Here is a 22,867-nt window from a genome sequence, read left to right as displayed (position 1 = left end):
GGAGGGGTTGATTTGAAGGGGACTAATGCAAGTATTGTCTGTGAATCCTTTTCCTCATCTACCACTTGTATGGTATGTATATCAGTTTCCATAAAAATCAATGCAGCCAACACTTGACCACCATGGTGGTGTAACAATTTCAGAGGTAGGATTCCTTGTGTTAACCTAGATTGGTGCTGGCCGACCAAGGGTGCGTCTAACGGATTCCCTGGTTTTCACCAAGAACCGCCGCAAGGCAGGATAGACTCAGCTGCCAAGAACCCACAGGTCGCGGTTCCCTGACCTGCCACTTTGTGCAGCACGAGACACTGAACACAGTAGGAGAGGAAAGAAGCACTTGGCAGCAATCAAAGAAACTGATTCTGAAAAGGAACACGAATGGTTAATAATAGGTTCTGGCAGGTGGAGTGTCAAAACAAGCTGGGGTTTGGTACACAGACAATGAGGTACCGAGTCAGGAGGCAGATGGATAGTCAGAACGAAGCCGGAGTCTTGTACACAGGAGGGCATTGCAGTAGCAGAATCAGGAGGCAGATGGAGTGTCAGGACAGAGCCAGAGTCTGGTACACAAATGGTCAACGAACAGGATAGCAACTCGGGGAGGAACCAAAGAAGGACCAGGAGTCAGACAAGCTGAGACACTTGTTGCTCTTACACTGCTATAGTCTCAGAGTGAAGTTTATATACTCTGCAGAAAGACTATGCTGCCTCCCAGCCACGATCACGTGACCACCCGAACCAGGAGGTGCTGAGCTCTAAACAGAGAGAGAGGAAATCAGCAACACAGGAGTGTGGAACAGGTAAGTTGTGACAGGTGGATTAGTTGCTAGCACTTCTGCCTTACAGCACTGAGGTCATGATTTTGATTCCCAACCACGGCCTTATCTGTCTGGACTTTGTGTGCCTGAATAAGGGAAATAAAGTTAACAAAAGAGGAAATTTGATCCTTGGCCAAAGTGACCATGTAAAATAAAGCGTAACGTATGTGGTAAATGTGCTATCAATATTTGCAAAAGTCACATGAAGACATATGTTTTCTATATATAATATATATATATATATATATATATATATATATATATATATATATCTCTACTATATAAATGCCTAGTGGCGTGTGTGGAAAAAAAAAAACCAAGCTGCAGCGCCACCTGCTGGGCAGAGTTATACACTGACCTATATATTTCTTGAAGGAGAAGTGACAGTTGGGAGTGGTTGGTGGTTGCCGGGGGTGACAGTGGGAAGTTTTTAACACCTTAAGTAGCTTGATGAAGGATGTGGCGATGAAGATGAAGGATGAGGTGATGGAGAAAAATGATGAGGTGGTGACATGTGGACAAAACCACGTTAAAAAAGGGCGCTTGCGTCGGGAAGTAACGCTCTTCCCCTGAGGAGGCCTGGGCTAGGCCCAAATGCATGACAAGAACCTTTTTAACACCTTAAGTAGCTTGATTTGACTAGAATGCATGAGTATCATGCACGGGTTAACTTGTATATATATATATATATATATATATATATATATATATATATATATATATATATATATATATACAGTCAGGTCCATAAATATTGGGACATCGACACAGTTCTCATATTTTGGGCTCTATACACCACCACAATTGATCTGAAAAGAAACAAACAAGATGTTCCTTAACTACAGACTTTCAGCTTTAATTTGAGGGTATTTACATCCAAATCAGGTGAACAGTGTAGGAATTACAATAGTTTCTATATGTGCCTCCCACTTTTTAAGGGACCAAAAGTAATGGGACAAACTAAACAATCCTACATCAAACTTTCACTTTTTAGTACTTTGTTGCAAATCCTTTTCAGTCAATTACAGCCTGAGTCTGGAACGCATAGACATCACCAGACGCTGGGTTTCATCCCTGATGATGCTCTGCCAGGCCTCTACTGCAAATGTCTTCAGTTACTGCTTGTTCTTGGGGCATTTTCCCTTCAGTTTTGTCTTTATCCAGTGAAATGCATGCTGAATTGGATTCAGGTAAGGTAATTGACTTGGCCATTGCATAACATTCCACTTGTTAGCTTGTTGCTTTTGCAGTATGTTTCTGGTCATTGTCCATCTGCACTGTGAATCGTCGTCCAATGAGTTCTGAAGCATTTGACTGAATATGAGCAGATAATATTGCCCAAAACACTTCAGAATTCATCCTGCTGCATTTGTCAGGATGTTAGGTGACTTGGATACCGCACTGAGCCGCTGGATATTATTGCCCCTTGACCGGGTTACCTTTCACACTGAATCCCTGGAGGTTGTCTTCACTTTGGGTCGTGCCACTGTCATCCATTTGGTGTTTCGCTTGTGTCAGCCGCCATCTACACCTTCATTTGGACTGAAAATCTTTAGCCAAAGGCGTCACTATTAGCTCTACGGTGGTACTTCTTGTCCTAGCAGAGTTGTAAATGACTAGAAATAAAGTGTTACATTTTGTTGTCACTACCAGAAAAAGCAGACAGTAATTTACTTATGTTTTAAATTACAGAAACATATTTCAAACCATTACTTTGCAATATGGATTTGCCAAGGTTCAAAGTGACACATTTATTGGGCCAAAATTTGCCTCAGGAATCTGGTCCTCCTATCCTCATCACAAACTTAGTGAGGAATTACATTTTATTCAACACAGACGTTATAGTGGTATTATTGACAGTGGTGGAGATTGGAGGCCAGTTGGTGACTCTGGCATGAGGGACAATAATGAGCTCTGTATAGAACATGATTTGCTTTAGCTATCAAAAACATACTGGTAGGTTAATTGGTTTCTATCAAAAATTGACCCTAGCCTTTCTCTCTCTCTGTGTATATGTTAGGGAATTTAGACTGTAAGCTCCAATGGGGCAGGGACTGATGTGAGTGAGTTCTCTGTACAGCGCTGCGGAATTAGTGGCGCTATATAAAATAATGGTGATGATGATGATGATTATTGTGACATCCATGGGGCAAATGCAGAAAGACAGTGGTTTACAACATATAGTACTGAAATAAATAGGTCAGGGAAAGCAATGTACATGTGGGTGTCCTCGGCATAGAGGTGGTATTGGAGGCCAAATGAGAAAATTATTACCCCAAGACAAGAGATGTACAATATTAAAGCACAACATTTTGAAAAAAGGAGCCTTGTGAGACCTCAATAGAGAGTGAGAGTGGAAGGGAGAATGTGCCAGAGGTGGATACATTACAGGAGAGGTTTGAGAAGCAGGAAGTGAACCAGGAGACAACTGTGTCACGATGGACAATGTAGTGAAGGGTGTGTAACAGAAGAGGGTGCTGAACAGTGTCCAAAGCAGCAGAGAGTTATAGGAGAATGAGTATTGAGAAATTACAAATAGTTATATTTATTCATAAACAGCTTTTCATTAATCAAATAAAACACAAATTACAAACAAACTGTACATATAAAATCCTTTAATAAAAAACAAAACAAAAACAAATACAAACACATGGTTGTTGGCTTTATCCCATGGTTAGAGATGCTGCAAGGCAGGTCATGCTGGAACCCATAATGCTGTCTTCTTGATCTGTTTCCAATATTAGAGAAAAAGAGATCAACCTTAGGCCATTTTGAAATAAAATATTACTTGACTGTGTGTACTTTGTACACGACTGTACATTCCAGCTGTAAAATCCACAATTTCTGATGCCTTAACTGTAACACAGCTCCCCCAATAACCTAAAAAGACTAACATTGTTAACTATAGATAGTTACATGCTTACAAAGGCAACTCCTTCATTTTCTGATCCTCCTCCATAAAATGATCCTTAACGCATCTCCTTTGTGCTCCAGCTGACAGCTGAGTCATAAGGTCTGTGGGAATAAATTACACACATTTAGCTATTTACTAAAATGGTGTCTGTTTCTCACTTATCCTCAAAATTAAAGATAATGTAAGGTATCTCCATTAAAACACATTGACAAATCAGTGTCTTAAAATCAACAAACAGACACAGCACTTACTTTATATTCTTTACCTGGGCAGAAAAGAACATTCACATGCTGAGTCAGATATGTGATTAACATTGACTATGGTTGATTACAGATTATTTTTTAGGTGAGGCAGACATCTCCCAGCTAAGACCTGTTAGTACAAAAGAGTAAGAGAAAATATAATTCTCAATATAAATAAAAGTCCACTATACAAATCCACACCAGTAAACTCCACTATGGACTCCTAACCAACTTCAAGTGTCCATGAAGCAGTCTTTTATAGTGGATTGTAATGAGACAAGTATATGCAGGTGTATGGCACACTGTGGTATCAGATGACGAGATATGATGCTGGGTATATGCATAGCTGTTTACGGATATCTGTTGTTTAATTTTATACTGATTAAAATATGTTTGCATTTATTTCTAATTGAGATTTATTCTGAGATGCGTTCGCATAGACATTCTTATTTTAATTTTTTAAAAAAGAAACATGATCCTTCATGTCGGTTACTAAGAAGGTGTGTGCAATTGTTCATTTAATTATGCTCATTAACACTTTAGGTTGGCACTAGTGTCTGTGTTATGTTGTATGTTTGCTTCCATCTAAACTATGCCTTAGTGGTTAGATAATCCAGATGCCAACATTAGGGTCGTGAGTTCGAATGCTGAGTCATGCCTGTATCTGTGTGGACTTTACTTATCCCCATGTTTCTGTGTGTTTACTCTAATGTGTCATTTACAGAAGAGTACGCTAGTATATGTTTTGGTGTTGGCTTTGTTTATTGTTTATTGTATTGTGTCTCTATATTTATGATTGTGAATTATTAGCAGTTGAAATCGCATCCATATTTATTTCAAATACACAAAATATAGATGACATATTCTTCATGTTGGAGAACAAGAGAGTAAGTGTGTAATTATTCATTGTTTATCTTTAAACCTTCATTTTGCCAGGAGTGCCTGTGTTTTATTGTATGTTTTTTAGGAACACTATTAGCTTAGTTTATGGTTTATGTACTCACATTTAATTTTACCTAATAGGACTTTCAGATATGGTGCTTGTCATCCAAGTCTATATAATGCATGTAGTTCTCAATCTGCATGTTATCTTAGTGGTTAGACAATCCACTTTTCATCAATGGGGTCATGAGTTCGATTCCTGACCCATTTTGTGGAATACGCCTATATTGCATGTTGAAATTTGTGTGGAGCTGCAATAGAGACAAGTAACTGGTCAAAATAAAGTGAACCCAAACAAATAGAAAATATCCACAGATAAAAGCAAACAACACCTAAGTCCCCTAAAAACTGCAGAAGGCAAAAAAATTACAAACAAATTAAAGACCAGATATTATTATATTACTATTATTATATTATACATCAATGAATTTACATTGCAAATGATTAAAACTGTGCATCTACCATGGAGTTAGAGATAAAATAGTTCATTGTATAATTATTGACATTAATAAAAATGAAAAAAGAAAAAAAGTTTGTTATGAGAGAAGTGTATGCAGGTGTATGTTGTGCATAGTTTTTTTTTATTATGGGTTTTTAAAGCAAATATTGGTTTTACAACAATTTAGTGTTGTGGCTTATTTGGCGCTGCTGGTGTGTGCAATTGTTAATTTTTCACAGTAACACTTAAGCTTGCCAGTAGCATGTGACTTGCAGGCAATGGTGTATTGTTGAGCTTCCCGTTCTAGTCTATATTATGCACGTATTGTTTCCATCTGCACATTGCCTTAGTGGTTAGACAATCCACCTTTCAACAGTGGGGTCATGGGTTTGAATCCTGAGTCACGGCCTTATCTCTGTGGAGTTCAAATATCCTCCCCATGTTTGTGTGTGTTTCCTACGTGTCCCTTATGGAAGAGTACGTGTGGTTTATGTTCGCACATTTTATTTATATAGTTTAAACAAATTAGGCTGTAATGCATTTTATTTATACTAATGGATTATTAGCCATTTTTAAAAAATATCAAACAAGGTATAGGCTATTAGATATTACACATCAACCACTTCACATTGCAATTTATTACAACTGTACATCCACCATGGTTGTTTTTAAAAATAGTACATTGTTTAATGTTTGACATTAATATAAAATGCAAAAAAAAACAAAACTCTGAGTGAAGATGTTAAGATGTATGTTGTGCATATTTAGTTGTGAGTATTTTAAATGAAAAATGCTTTTTGAACACAGTGTTGTTATTCAGCGCTGTTGCTATATCTTTTTTGGACTTAAACATGACCCCAAGCATCCTTAAGTGTTAAGCATGAAGTTAAGAAAAACGGTAAGCATTTCTTCTTATCTATTCAACGGAACACCTACTCTTCTTACGTCAGTTTGATCTCCGCCCGATTTACGCTTAATCCCCGCCCTTTCCCAGGCGTTTTTTCTTAAATGGTCGGAGAACTTCTTAAGTGAAGCTAAGAAGGATTTTTATCTTAACTTAAGAAATTCTTAACTTACACAGCAGATTTTTCTTCTTATTTCCCTCTTCTGGGCATGCGTAGAGACGATTTTCGTATTATCCGCAAAAAAACGGCAGATAAGATCAGTAATGAATCAGGCCCTATGTCCTTATAATCACCAGCTCTTTCATAGCAATATTGTAGATGATAAAATATATTAAATCAGTTAGAAGTTCTCGAGCCTTAAGCAGAACTGAACAAGTCAAAAACAATTATATAATTAAAAATGAATCAGAGAACTTCAAAGAATAACTCAACATTTTAAATATGTCTTAGTAGAGCAATCAGGTTGCTTGTTCACTCCTACTTCCAGTCTTTAGATGGTACAGTTATTTAAATAATTAAAATAGGATTTGATTATACAGCAGTCCATACGTGATATGGGCAGAGAAGAGGACAAGCTCCAGCTTCATATAATGATAAGTAGCAGGGTTCTGTAGCTTGTCTTTACCCAACAACTAAAAAACAGACTTTGTCATGAAATAATCATGTAAAAATGAACATTTGTTTTACTGTGCAGATGTGATTTGTCTTGGAAAGTCCACTCTGTGTAGACTCTATGTGGAAGTGACACAGTACAGATTTTGTGGTTGAAAAGGGAGAGTGTGATTTTGTAACGTGGTTTGGGTTGAATGGAAAGTGTTCTGCATGAATCAGGGGTGTGTCCTAAAATGTCCTATTTCCCAAATCGTGAACATTGAAAGCAATATTTTACATATCGTGACAAACTGCAGAGCAAAAAATTTTTACAACAGAGTCAATTGCAAACTGCTTATTTTACTTGAAGTTTGTGGTGTTTTAAATACTTTTTCCTACATTTACACATTTACAGACTTTACACCCAACTATTCTGGTCCCTTGAAAAAGTAAAATGAGGGCTTGGATCATAAGTAGGGATGCCTGAATTGTTCAAGAAATTTGACTGAATTTTGAATTTAAAGTTTCAATTTTTTAAAATTAACTATAAAATGTTGCTGCTTAAGGTTAGTTGGCTACATTTTCTAACATTTTTAATTAGATTTTTATTTTAACAAACATTACTGTGTTTTATTTCGCAGTTTAAGTATGACGTTCATGTTCAGTGTCTGAGTTTGCATGAAAACCAATATAAATACTATGCAATGTAGACATTTGAAGTCAAACACATTCGATCGTGGTCAAACTTGTTTGCCCTCCTTGAATTTAGCTCAAACTTTTTAGTCTATTTGTAGTTTCAGAATTTATTGCAAATTTTCTAACTTTAGATCCAAAACAACAAACTGATCTGATAATTAATGTGAAAGAAATTTGAACTTCATTATTCATGAGTTCCAAAACATTTCCAGTCATTAAAAGATTCTTCTGCCTGACAGAACATATAGAAGAAAACTTATTTCCTTCATCTACATAAACATAGCAAACGCATATCAACTTGCATAGTATAAAGTAAGTGAAACAATACATATCCCATATATTTCACTGCATCTTTTCATGTGATGTTTTTCAATGTCCGATGTGTGCTACTGCGTATGACCAGACACCGAAAACTGGAAGTTTGGCTTTTTCGCACCGTTACTTCCAGTCAGACACTGAAGGGGACAAGTCGCACCAGAGTTAGCTGCGTGCCACAATAACATAAGTGTCACAACTATATGCGTACCTGCTGTTGTTGGCGCAACTCAGAGGAAGGTGTGGAATCTAACGTGCCCCTGGTATTCACCAGGGACCCCCGCAAGGAAGTATGGACTCCGCTGCAGGGACACGCAGGTCGCGGTCCTCCCACGAGTCAACAGCTAAATACGAGAGGTGTCAGACAGGCCGGGTCGGTAACGTTCTGGTGGTATGAGGTACACAAGGATATCCGAAAGAATGGTGAGACAAGCCGGGTTGATAGCGCTCAAGTAGCGCAGTACAAGGGAGAAACCAAATAGAGGTGGTCAAAACAGTCCGGGTCAAAAGGTCACAAACAGCACAGGGATAGTCAGGAACAATGCAGAAGACTGGAATGCACACTAACACGCTGGAGACAGGAAGACCTGATACTCTGGCACTGGTAGGAGGGCCAGAGGAAGTTTAAATACAGGAGTGCTCCAATCAACATCAGTGCTGCAGCGCTGTCATATTCAGCGCCGGGAATCCACTATAGCGTCCCGTTGCCTAGCACTGTCTTGCAGAGGTCGGGCAGCCGAGAATCCGGAAGTTATGCGTCTGGAAGCAACCAGACGCGCTGGGCGGAAGGACAGGCGGCCGTGCGGGACGGCGCCTGACAATAAGTTGCCCAAAAGCCCTCTTGAAGGTGACTGGAGGCTCCCTACTGTGCCTACATATATATTAGAGGAGTCAGCCACAAGTACCTGCACGGTAGTGCAGTGTGTTAATCCTGCATCCACATATATAAGAGTGCATAAGCCTGCATAAATATCTGCATACAGGGACCTGTACTGCTAAAAGTGTATATTGCCTGCTGTACTACAAGTCAACTATTGTGAGTACCTGCATTCTGTTGTTATCTTCTTTAATAAACAGAAACCTGTTTAAGTTACAAAATCGCTTTGGCTTAACATCCACATTAACACAGCTGAACACATTTAACAACATAAAAAGGTATAACCAACAATGCCAAGGTTCAATAAATAGTTCTTCTAGCTGCACCTTTCCTGCACTATATATATTATATATAAATCTGTTATCAACAAATAAGTCTATGCATGTGAAAATTCAGCTAACACAGGAAGAATGAATATCGTCTGGTTTATACATTCATACAGGATATAAAAGGTTTCTCTGCATGTTAGTCAGGGGAGGTGAATGTTGCCTGTGGCCTGGGGCCAATTCAAAGGGAACTTTGAGGATCAGTGTTGGAAAAGGCTATGTCTGGTATGATCATCAAGATGAGCAAGGATTTACCAGCTCTCAAGGTTACTTCTTATGCCTGTAATGAAATATTTATTTGCCTAGCATTTTTCTCTAATTAAAAATGATTAATTAAAAAGATAGCTATTTGCACACATTACTTAATATGTATATATTATCATTTATTTATATACAGCCACCCAGAGCCGGATTTAGATCTCATGGGGCCCTAGGCAAGATACTGGTTTGGGGCCCCCTCCCTAAAAAAATCCATAGCACTATAGCTTTTTAGCATAACATATAGCCCTATTCAGGGGCTAGTTGACAGACTTTAGCTCGGGGGGGCAAGCATATAGCACTGGCCCATAAGTAGCGGCCCATTTTTAAAGGGTGGTCTCACAGCTGGCCCTGAGAGGGCCCTCTGGGGACTGCTGGGCCCTAGGCAATTGCCTAGGTTGCATAGTGGTAAATCCGGCCCTGCAGCCACCATATTATGCAGCACTGTACAGAGAGTATTTAATAATCCACAAACGTCCCTGCCCCATTGGAGCTTACAATCTAAATTCCCTATCTCACAAGCAAACATCCACACGCACCCACACTAGGGTACATTTTCGTTGGCAACCAATTAACCTACCAGTATGTTTGTGGACTGTGGGAGGAAACTGAAGCACCTGGAGGGAACCCATGCAAACACGGAGAGAACATACAAACTCCACACAAATAGAGCGGTGGTCGGAACTGAACCATGGACATGGCCCCAGTGCTGTGATTCAGCAATGCTAACCACTGTGCTGCCTATATATGAGATAATGCACTGCCTACTGTAAAACATAAGGATAGAATAAGTCACAGGGAAGTTCTGAGACCATGTGAAAGCAGGTTATTTGTATAAAGCACAGAGTTCTGAGATACATTATACCGGAACTTCTGTGTGCAGTGGTATCAGACTTGGTAAACTACAATGAAAACAGCAAGGAATGAAGCAGAGAAGCAGTACTGTTCAAACACAGCGCAGAGACGCAGTGCAGCGTTGGCTTTGGTTGCACTGCGCACAGATTGCTGTCAATGCGCAAAGGTTTATGGAGCAAGATGGCAATGTTTGAAGAGGAGCAGAAACTTTGCACAAGCCAAAGCAGTGAGTTGGGCTGAATGTTTCTTGCAAGAACTTTTTTTTGCAGAGCAGTCCAAAAATGAGGTTTTCATTCTGTGGCGTGAGATTACTAAAATGAGATAAAAGGGTGGCGAGGGCACTTTTATTAGAGGCTGCGTCTCAATGACCCCTCACTCACATAACTGAGCCATAATTGGGTAAAACTGAGCATTATTTTATGCGCACCCCAACTTGGTTTTGCACCAGAGAACCTAAATGGTCCACCCGAAACAAAATCAAGGTGCACGTGTACTCTCCTACCTTAGGAGATGCCTCCACCAATTAGAGTGGAGTGCAGAGTGGTTAAAAACTGCACATGATGAGTGTAACCTCCCTCCACTCTTTCAGTAATTTAATATTTTCCATTTTTCTTATAAAATACAGCTTGGTTCAGCCTCCCCTTATGAACAGACTTGGAGTCCTGCCTGCAGACACAGGATAGCATTGCAGCCTAATCTCAGGTGTCAAAAATGGGCACCAGTTCATCTCTTGCTGATGACATAAACAATCACTTTTATGGTATCTTTTGTCCAGCATACTTCATGCTTGCAAAAAGTACAGTTAAGATATATCACATAAATAATCCCCAGAGCTAATACTCTCGCTGATTAGGACTGCCACACTGTCTCTCAGTGACCCTGTATCTGCACTACCAGGGTCAGTGTCTGCCCTGCTCTCATTTCACTGCAAGGTATCTATCTGTTCTTCCCTGAGCTTTGTGTCACGCTCCGGTCCCGCATATGGGCACCTGTCTCTTTAACTGCCTCTCACAGACCATGATACCGGCATACCCTGGCATCAGGCTCACACCATACGTCACCCTACAGTCAGATCTGCGCAGGTGCAGAGTCTGTCCTCCTTCGAGACCTCCTCTCTTCCCTCATTGGCTATGGGAATAAGGAGCACTATTTAAACCTCCTGTGTTCACCTGTCTGATGCCTGTCCTTCAAGCTCACTTCCTGCAGCCTGTGGTTCTGGTTCCTGTCTTCCTTGTGGTTTGCATTTGTTCATGACAGTCTGCTCTCAGCTCGTGGCCGGGATTGAACTACCGCTGTTCCAAGTATCTCTGTTACCATTTCCTGAGTACTACATCGTGTCAGCTTCGGCTCTCTCACTGCTACCTCTCAGAGCTACTACGGTTCCTGTGACTCTTCAGCTGTTGTCCCGAGTTACCACCGCTACTTCAGTCTGCTCTCAGCTCGTGGCCAGTATTGAACTACCGATGTTCCAAGTAACTCTCTTACCATCTCCTGAGTACTACATCATGTCAGTTTCGGTTCTCTCACCGCTACAGTTCCTGTGATTCCTCAACTGTTGTCCTGAGTTACCGCTGCTACTTCAGTCTGCTCTTAGCTCGTGGTCAGTATTGAACTACCGCTGTTCCAAGTATCTCTGTTACCACCTCCTGAGTACCACATCGTGTCAGCATCGGTTTTACTGTCTCTCAGAGCTACTACTGTTCCTGTGACTCCTCAGCTGTTGTCCTGAGTTACCACAGCTACATCAGCTTGCTCTCATCTCAGTGGCCAGCATTTAACCACCACTGTTCCAGTGTCTCTACCACTTACCTTTTGGCATCAGTGTCTGCCCCCTAGCATCACCTGGCTCCTCCACACCAATCTGCTGTCCACTTGCTCACGGGACCACGACCTGCAGGTTAGGTGCCGCTAAGATCATACTTCCTTGCGGGGGTTCCTGTTGAATACCACCTACCTGTTAGACTCCGCACCCAAGAGTGAGCCTTGCCAAGCCTTGCAGAGTCTAGGAATTCATAGTCCAGCCTTGACAACCGTGACACTCTGTTACACCTGGTTCTCTTGGATGGACAGTCTCAAATCGCACACTTACTGAGATGCCTCTTAGGTCGTACGTCCATGCTCCTAGCACCCGACTCTCATTGCTGCACCTATTGAGCTCTCAATGTAACTCACAATATTATCTCAGAATACTCTCACCGTCACCAGGTTAAAGAGCCATCCTTTCAGAATGCAACTCACGCCATTAATTGTGATGCTAGTTGGAAAAGCATTATCAGAGAGAGGGTTTGAAGGACCTTCTCACAGAGAGGAATGGCTCATTTCTTTTTCTGAATAGAATTTCTTCCCAACTGAAGGGAGTCTCTCCCAACAAGGACCAAGATAATCTCTCCCACCAAGGGCCTAAGGAGTCTCTCACACCAAGAGCATTACAGTAGATATTTAAATGCTCTGGTCTTTACACTACACTTTAGATACACCCCAGAGGTGGTTCCTTCATTTACACGTCACTCAGGCACATCCAGACAAGGGGACATTACTTGCGCCCCCATTAGGCTAATGAACATCAGCAATGCCCCCCTGGAAGTTAACTAGTCTAATATGGATATTCCAAGCATGCTCTCTCAATCAACACATTTTACAGCTGAAGGCTTGCTAGCTGCATTTGCAATTGCCGCACACATGTGAACTTTCCTGATGGATGTGGGATGTGTCTTCTTACTGCACTAACACCAGAATCCAGATCATTTGTTTCATCCTGTGCTGACCATGTGAACAGATGCTGATTACTTTCAATGGAGAACTTAATAGTATTTTGTCACATTGATTGAATCTGTATGCTATCTAATATCACTTTTTATGGTGGTAAAGTATGTGAAATGTGCAGTGGATTGCAGTTGACTTATCTCATGAATATTATTCAGAATAAGTGTATTTATCTTTTCACCTTCCAGTAATTGCGCTATATATTCTTTATATTTGTTTTTTTTAATATATTTTGTGATTTTTGTATTTATACTCTATATATAACACTGTGGAAAATAGTGGCATGCTTTGTGTATTTTATTAGTAATGTTACTAGATTTTAATTGGTATAGGTTTTGCTTAGATGAATTTGCTCTTTTTTTCTAAAAAAATAAAATAAAATATTATAGAGGACCTGACAGTTGTTAAATAATTCATTGCAATGTAATGCTTTTTGAACGATGTAAGTGTACAAAATACCTTGCGAGCTGTGATATAGGGAGGTAGCAGTCCAGGAGAGAGCATAGCACACTATGCAGCCCAACTATCAAACTGTCAGGAATTTTGCAGAGTATGTGCCGATTTCTATGCTGTCTCCCAGACGAAGGGTGTATAGTGTAGAATTATTATTTAAAAATTATTTATCTGGAAAGTGACAGGTCTTCCTTAAACAGTAATTTTTACTCTCCTGAGTTTTTCTTACCCACCCTTTGAGGATATATACATAATGAATGAGTATATTTTAAAAAATCATCTTTAAACAATAAAGATGATTGGGCCAAAACAAGAGCCAGAATCCCATTCATATTTATGGTTAGTTAGGAATTATTAATATTCAGATAGCTAAGTGCTCCCTCTAACATATATAGTATAATTGCAAATCAGGATGCAGGGTTTCGAGAAGCCAAATACTGGATACAGTGCATTCCTCTAGGTATTGTATTATGGTTTTCACAGAATAATATGACTGCTTACAAATGTAACTTCTTAGCTTTTGGCTGCTCAGAATTGTATAACCCCTATAATTTATATTGAAAGCTGATACTAATCTTTCCTAAAAGCTCTTTTCCACATGATTGGCCTCTTTAAGATATTGTCATTGTTTAGTTAAAAGCCAATTGATTGCCAAACCACCTTGAAATTGGTAATTGAAAATGATATTTTTCTGGCTGCAGATTTAGAGCCACAAATGATGTGTATATTGTGTAAAATAATTACATATCATTAATACAATTGGTTTTACTTTAATGGCAATGGTCCTTGTCTTGGACCCATATCCATTTTTCTTTTTCATTTTCTCTCATTTGTGGCTGATATAGAAATCTCTACAGTTTCACTAATCAGTGGGTTCCCAAAATTGTCTTTTTGCAAATGTTGCTCTCCTACACCTTAGTATACAATTCTTGCCTGTTGGACCAGTCAAAGTAGTACCAGTCTAGTAGTAATTGGCTGGCTCAGAGCAGTCTACCCCCTCTCCCAGATAAGTCAGCCTGATCACATCAACCACTAGGATAGTCAAGTGTTTCAAGGGCTTATTTATGGAAACAGCTTTTAGCTCTATATAAACAGGGTATATTGATATATTCTAAGTGAACAGGTTTATGTCATCACTTCTTCTCAATGCTTTGTAAGAACTATTTTAGAAATTTATTTTAAGACCAACTATTGAACAATAAACACTACAATTCTTACTTAAAGATTCTGCAGGACGCCTATTATCTGCTGAATTCCTGTGACCTGCAGATAAGAGCTAACCCTTTAATCCAATCCCCATGGCTCTCCTTTGTTGATTCCTGCACCTTGAGTCAACTCCCTGCATGTTAACCTGCAGTAATCGGACAGGAGAAACTAGCCATAAAGTCACCAACAAAGAGTGTGAGACAGGGCTGGGGAGACAAAAGGGGGAACTGCAGAAGAGAGCGATGGAGGGAGAGAAAGGGCTGTGCACAGTCATGTGTTTATATAATATAAATATGTTTCCTTCAGCTAGTGACCATCATCTGGGTTACAGCTGACCAAAATGTTGACCCACACGGTTTGATGCCTTTGTTGATTAAACCTCACTTTTCATTAAAGACCTGACATGAATGCAGGAATCACACAGCAACTGGTGTGAAGCACTCAGGGACACAGTAAGCAGATACATCATATGATGGCTCATGAGTATCAATGTTCAGATCAAGTTTACAGCACTAGGCCTGGCAGAGATATTTAAAACATTCACTGTGTGAGGAATATATATATACACACACACACACACACACACACACACACACAGACACACACACACACATCAGCCACTACATTAAAACCACTGACAAGTGAAGAGAATATCATTGATCTTGTTCCAATTGCGCTTGTCAAGAAGTGGGATATATTAGTTAGCAAGTGAACAGACAGATCTCGAAGTTGATGTGTCAGAGCAGGAAAAATGGGCAAACATAAAGATCTGAGCAAACATAAAGATATTTGGCTCTGACAAAAGCCAAATTCTGATGGTTAGATGACTTGGTCAGAGCATCTCCAAAACAGCAAGTCTTGTGAGGTATTCCTGGTATACAGTGGTTAGTACCTACCAAAAGTGGCCCAAGGAAGGACAATCAGTTAACCAGTGATAGGGTGATGGGCGGCCATGGCTCATTGATGCGCATTAGGAGCAAAGGCTAGCCCGACCCATCTAATCCCACGGAAGAGCTACTGTAACACAAATTGATGAAAAAGTTAATGCTGACTATGATAGAAATGAGTCTGAACGCACAGTGCATCGCAGTTTGCTGTGTATGGGTCTCGTAGCCCTAGATTATGAGCCCCATACGCTGATTTTTACCGTGACATGGTCTGATGAATCACATTTTCTTTTATATCATGTGGACGGTGCATCATTTACCTGAGGAGATGGCCCCAGTATGCACTATGAGAAGAAGGCAAGCCGGTGGAGGCAGTGTGATGCTCTTGGCAATGTTCTGCAGCAAAAATTTGGGTCCTGGCATTTTACTTTGACACGTACCAACTACTTAAACATTGTTGCATACAAAGTACACCTCCTTTTGGCAACGGCCTCTGATGGCAGTGACCTCTTTTTCGGCAGGATAATGCACCCTGCATCACTACAAAAATAGTATGAATAGTATAGTAAGAATGGTTTGAGGAACATGCCAAAGAGGTATGCAGCTGATGGGCAAAGCTGTAGACAGAGTTACACATTTGTAAAGCAGTGTACCTAGTTTAAAGATACAAAGCTGGAGGACATATGTGTCACAAAATAATAGTATAGAGCGTGTTTAAACATATTTTGAAGTGGTTTACAGGTATTTCTTTTTCTTTTCACAGCTAGCAGCAGTTGACAGGGTGTGTCTGTAGTGAAACTAATCAAGAAGAGCACCTGAAGATAATTCCTCTATACAGACCAGGAGGTAAATGTATGAAGCTCCGGGTTCTTCAACACCCGCGAGTTCGGCGTCTTCAGCGCTTAAATTTAAAGCGGCGCTGCCTTGCAAAGGGAAACTTCCCTTTACAGGGCAGCGCCGCTTTAAATTTAAGCGCCGAAGACGCCGAACTCACGGGTGTTGAAGTACCCGGAGTTTCATACATTTACCCCCAGGTGGTATTGTCACCTATCCATCAAGCGTTAGGGTCACAAGAAAGTCTGTGTAACTTTGTGGTTTGAGCTACTTTGCCATCCTGACAATAAAAGCAAAGTACAGCCAAGAAGTTGTTCATGTGTGCATCATCTGAAGGCTGCCCCAAGCCAGAAGTGGTGTCTGAAGTGCGGATGCTTAGGGAGGCAAGTTTTTGCTTCCCAATCAGCATAAACATTACAATGGATTAAGTTTTGAGAGCCCTTGTAAAAGTGGTCACTGCACAGGAAGAGCAGAAGGCTCAGGTTCTACGAGTTGCAGAGGCACAGGAGGAATTACCAGGCTCTTACGGGAAGAGTTAGTCCAGGTGAGGCGTGACAGAAAATGTGACCTGCTGATGACATATAAGTGCATCTGATGTCTTTTGAGAGAGTTGCAAAAAGGAAAAATTGGCCTCCTGAGGCTTGGCCAGTAAGGCTGGTGCCATATCTACCTGGCGAAGCTTAGCAAGCTTATATGGATCTGGATAAGGACCGGGCCTCCTATTATCCGTGCTTAAAGTTTGAGATATTAGCACGCATTTGGAGTTCAGGGCCACGCCAAGTCCAGCACTGTCATGAGTGGCACTATGAAAGTGAAACACCGGTCAGAGCGCAATTGTCTGAGATTTTAATTTATTTATTTTTTAAAACAAATGGCTGCAGCCAGAGGTGACTTCGCCTAATTGGATTATTGACGTTTTGACGATAGATCACTGCATCCGGAGGCTAGACAAAGAAGGGTGATACATTTGGACAGTTTTATGAAGAATTTGCCACAGCGGTAGAGAGGTTTAATGCTTTACAGCAAATGACTTAAGTTCCTGCGTTCATGCCAAAATCAATGCCACATCAAAAGCCAGGTTTGACAATCAGGGGCAGGCTGGCTGAAAGGCATCTGCCTCCCCAGACCGGTCCCATAGTGGGCTACTTTGGACTGGCTCACTGGGCCACCTGCATTTTTTTTCCGTTAAAACAGGCAGCTGAGTCAAGTCTTGCCCCCTGGGCAGCCAGGCAACTTTCGGGTCAAGTGTCTGAGGATACAGGAACCCATGGACTGTTCTGTCGTGCATGTTGGATCTGTTTATCCAAGTTGTTGTACTATAGGTCCACATCAGGTAGTCATTTTTGTTCCGAGTGACTGTGCTTATCAACCAAAATCTTGTCCTAGTTTGGTTGACTCTAGAAGTGAGCTTACCTTAGTTTCCCAGCTCTGTCCTGCCGAAACCATAACTACTTGGCTGCTCAAAGTGAAAGTCCTTTGTATACATGGCACGACTGAGGATTATGAGAAAACTCCTCTGCCAGTCACACTTAGAAACCAAACTATTATGGTGGGTGGCAGCCATAGCGCCTAAGCTGCCATATCCGCTTATTCTGGCGTGAGACGTTCCACTGTTTCAGGAGGTCCTCTAAGTGTGAATTCTGGATGGACAAGAACGGAAACGGATTCAATGGTTAGAAGCCTTGCCTTAAAGGATCTGCCCAAGAAATCACAGTGTCTGCTTCTTGATCTTTGGGAACTGCCTACCCGGAATGCTATCCTGAGGTTCACAGCAGGACTCCCACAAAATTGAAACCACTCGGAGAAGCCTGGACAATCAAAAGCAGCGCTGGCAGGTAGCGTCACAGATGAGCCTTCCCTGCCTGTCGGTGAGGATACCGACTGGTCAAAAATATCAACTTTGTTTCCATTGGAAGACTTGTCTCATGACCAGCTTAACGATGCAACCTTGGCATATGCATTTAAAAATGTGACTGAGGTGAATAGTTTAACAAAAGCCTCCCAGCCTACAGAAGGTATATCATATTTTGTTATTAAAAATAATTTTCTGTATAGTATTGATATTGTACAAGGAAAAAAGGTAGAATAGTTTATGGTTCCTCCAGGTTCTTGTACCTCTAGTGTTAAAAGCAGCACATACACATGTCTGTGGGGGGACACCTGGGGGAATATAAAACATGGGAACGAGTTCTGCTCAGGTTTAACTGGACCACTGTACATATGGCAGTGAAAATGCATTGCCGGTCATTTCCCATTTGTTAGAGAAACTGTCCCAAACCTATGTATAGGGCACCTCTCATACGCAATACCTGTAGTTCAGGTCCTCTATGAATGTTGTGGGGCCACTGAAGAAGTCCGCTTATGGGCACCAATATACTGAATATCAGTGGTGCGTGACTATATGACCTGATATCCAGAGGCAGTTCCCCTGTGGAATATATATAAAGTCCAGCACCATAGCTAAATATTTCTTTATGACTCTTACACGTATGGGAATTCCCAAGGAAATTCTCACTGACCAGGGCACCCCCATTCATGTCCAAGTTGATGAACATGTGTCAGCTATTAGTGGTGATGGCCCTTCACTCCTCCATGTACCATCCACTAATGGACGGCTTGGTGGAGCACTTTAATCGCACATTAAAGTACATAATGAGGAAATCTACTGATGTGAGCATAGTATGGTCTAGAGTCTGAATAGTTGCTAGAGTAAAGGAGAGAGGACTTTGCTCATCTGGCAGATGCTTCATAAAGTAAGGCAAGTTGTTATTGATAGCCGCAATCTATAAAAGAGTACTTTGTTCTCTGTCCCCCCCCCCCCCCCCCCTCCATTCTATTGTCCTTCTGGATCATTACCATTTTGACATTGAGTTTTGGTTGCAGATTTACCTGTGCTCCTTTGACGCTATTCAAAGATCCTGACTCAAGGAAATGGGAACAGTTCCACTGATTTAGCTGAGCTGATAGGAAGTTCCACTGATTTAGCTGAGCTGGTAGGAAGTTCCACTGATTTACCTGAGCTGGTAGGAAGTTCCACTGATGTAGCTGAGCTGGTAGGAAATTCCACTGATTTACCTGAGCTGGTAGGAAGTTCCACTGATTTAGCTGAGCTGGTAGGAGGTTCCACTGATTTAGCTGAGCTGGTAGGAAGTTCCACTGATTTACCTGAGCTGGTAGGAAGTTCCACTGATTTACCTGAGCTGGTAGGAAGTTCCACTGATTTACCTGAGCTGTTAGGAAGTTCCACTGATATAGCTGAGCTGGTAGGAAGTTCCACTGATTTAGTTGAGCTGGTAGGAAGTTCCACTGATTTACCTGAGCTGGTAGAAAGCTTAACATGAAGTTTACTTTCACTGCAAAAAATGGCCATTAGTGAAAACAGAAGAAAGGCCATTCAGCTTGTCTATTATGGCAATCAAATTACATTAAGAACCCTTGAAATTAATGTAAGCGCATCCTTTAGTTACATTTAGAATGCCTTAGAATAGCCTGAAAGAACTACCACTCTGATGACATTTATGTTAGGACTATGATCCTAATATCTGGCCTGCAGTACCTCTATGCTACCAGAATTGGCAGTTTTAGGTTAGGACTCTGATTCTAATTTGTATCTATGCTACTTGAGGTGCTGCTGTTTTGCCATCCATCTCTCCTGTAGGAGTTAACCTCCTTCCCTGATAATCACCTGCACCTTTTCCACGGACTTATATACCCACCACAAACTCTCCTTGCAGTTCATCAGCAAAAAACTACAGTCAAGTCCATAAATATTGGGACATCAACACAATTCTCATATTTTGGGCTCTGTACACCACCACAGTGGATTTGAAATGAAACTAACAAGATGTGCTTTAACTGCAGACTTTCAGCTTTAATTTGAGGGAATTTACATCCAAATCAGGTGAAACAGTGTATGAATTACAATGGTTTCTATATGTGCCTCCCACTTTTTAAGGGACCAAAAGTAATGGGACAAACTAAACAATCCTACATCAAACTTTCACTTTTTAATACTTTGTTGCAAATCCTTTGCAGTCAATTACAGCCTGAAGTCTGGAAGGCATAGACATCACCAGATGCTGGGTTTCATCCCTGGTGATGCTCTGCCAGGCCTCTACTGCAAATGTCTTCAGTTCCTGCTTGTTCTTGGAGCATTTTCCCTTCAGTCTTGTCTTCATCAAGTGAAATACATACTCAATTGGATTCAGGTCAGGTGATTGACTTGGCCACTGCATAAGATTCCCCTTGTTAGCCCTTAAAAAACCTCTGGTTGCTTTTGCAGTATGCTTCGGGTCATTGTCCATCTGCACTGTGAAGCGCCGTCCAATGAGTTCTGAAGCATTTGACTCAATAAGAGCAGATAATATTGCCCGAAACACTTCAGAATTCATCCTGCTGCTTTTGTCAGCAGTCACATCATCAATAAATACAAGGGAAACCAGTTCCATTGGCAGCCATACATGCCCATGCCATGACACTACTACCACCATGCTTCACTGATCGAGGTGGTATGTTTTGGATCATGAGCAGTTCCTTTGCTTCTCCATACTCTTCTCTTCCCATCACTCTGGTACAAGTTGATCTTTGTCTCATCTGTCCATAGGATGTTGTTCCAGAACTGTAATGGCTTTTTTTCGATGTTGTTTGCCAAACTCTAATCTGGTCTTCCTGTTTTTGTGGCTCACAAATGGTTTACATCTTCTGGTGAACCCTTTATATTCACTCTTGTGAAGTCTTCTCTTGATTGTTGACTTTGACACATATACACCTACCTCCTGGAGAGTGTTCTTGATTTGGCCAACTGTGGTGAAGGGGTTTTTCTTCACCAGGGAAAAAATTCTTCTGTCATCCACCACAGTTGTTTTCTGTGCTCTTCCGGGTCTTTTGGTGTTACTGAGCTCTCTGGTGCGTTCTTTCTTTTTAAAAATATTCCAAACAGTTGATTTGGCCACACCTAATGTTTTTGCTATCTCTCTGATGGGTTTGTTTTGATTTTTCAGCCTAATGATGGCTTGCTTCACTGATAGTGACAGCTCTTTGGATCTCATATTGAGAGTCGACAGCAACAGATTCCAAATGCAAATGTCACACCTAGAATCAACTCCAGGGGCTAGATTTACTAAGCTGCGGGTTTGAAAAAGTGGGGATGTTGCCTATAGCAACCAATCAGATTCTAGCTTTCATTTATTTAGTACCTTCTACAAAATGATAGCTAGAATCTGATTGGTTGCTATAGGCAACATCCCCACTTTTTCAAACCCGCAGCTTAGTAAATCTAGCCCCAGATCTTTTACCTGCTTAATTGATGATATAACGAGGGAATAGCTCACACATGTCCATGAAATAGCTTTTGAGTCGATTATCCCATTACTTTTGGTCCCTTAAAAAGAGTGAGGCACATATAGAAACCGTTGTAATTCCTACACCGTTCACCTGATTTGGATGTAAATACCCTCAAATTAAAGCTGAAAGTCTGCAGTTAAAGCATATCTTGTTAGTTTCATTTCAAATCCATTGTGGTGGTGTATAGAGCCCAAAATATGAGATTTGTGTCGATGTCCCAATATTTATGGACTTGACTGTATGCTTGATAAATAATGCCCATTATGCCCCAGAGCCAAATGCTCAACATATTGGAGCTGATAATAGCAGAAGGGTGAGGATGAAACTAGGTAGCCCTGCTCTTTACCAGCAACCCTCATTAGATAAACCAAGTCAATGATACCCCTGCCATGGGGAACCTCCTCTTAGGATCAGAGGGCAACAGCATGTAAAAAATTGGGAGAATAAGAGCTCCAAAATGGGGGAGGAAATGGAATGTTGGATTCTGGACTTGCTGGGGATTAAGGTTCCTGAGGGACCAAGACACTGAAAGCAAAAGCGAACTCTGGTACTCTGTAGATTACTGGTGGGGCCTGCCAAAAAGGGGTGACACCTGGGCTGAACCGCTGCTTTATCAGGCAGCAGAAAGAAGGGAGATGAAATACCATATGCAGGACACCATTCTGAAGTGCCAAGTTACTGGTAAAGTATCTCTCCCTTTATGTGCACCCCCTGTAAGTGTTCACTAAAGTTATTCTGTTTTATTATATATAGTATTTTGGTGGTTAACATAAAATATATTTTACACTGCCTTCCTAAGTGTGACTTCTAATCTCCTCTGCAGTACTCAGGACCCCAATATAATAGTCCCACATAAAGACCTGTTGCACTCAGTAATACTTGGTATTCACTGAGGGCACGAGGGAGATAGTCCGACTAGAACAAGCTGCCTGCCTGAAAATACAGGTTACCAGCAATGAGGACAGTTTAGCAACGTCGCCCGCACTATCCTCATTCCTGTCAACCTGGTCTTTTGTAAGACAAGCTGCATAATGTCGACTGAAAAGATGATGTCTGTGGGAGCATGCAGGAGTGATAGGAGCAGCAGCCTGAGTGCAGAAGATGTTGAGTGACCACTGTACCCAAGGGAAGTAGTCTTTTGGAAAAGGTGATTAGTTAGAATAACCCATTAGGAGGCCCACGGCATTCTGCTGCAAACAAAGT

Source organism: Mixophyes fleayi, chromosome 1, assembly GCF_038048845.1.
Source record: "Mixophyes fleayi isolate aMixFle1 chromosome 1, aMixFle1.hap1, whole genome shotgun sequence".
Taxonomy (NCBI): domain Eukaryota; kingdom Metazoa; phylum Chordata; class Amphibia; order Anura; family Limnodynastidae; genus Mixophyes; species Mixophyes fleayi.
This window is presented reverse-complemented; position numbering follows the sequence as displayed.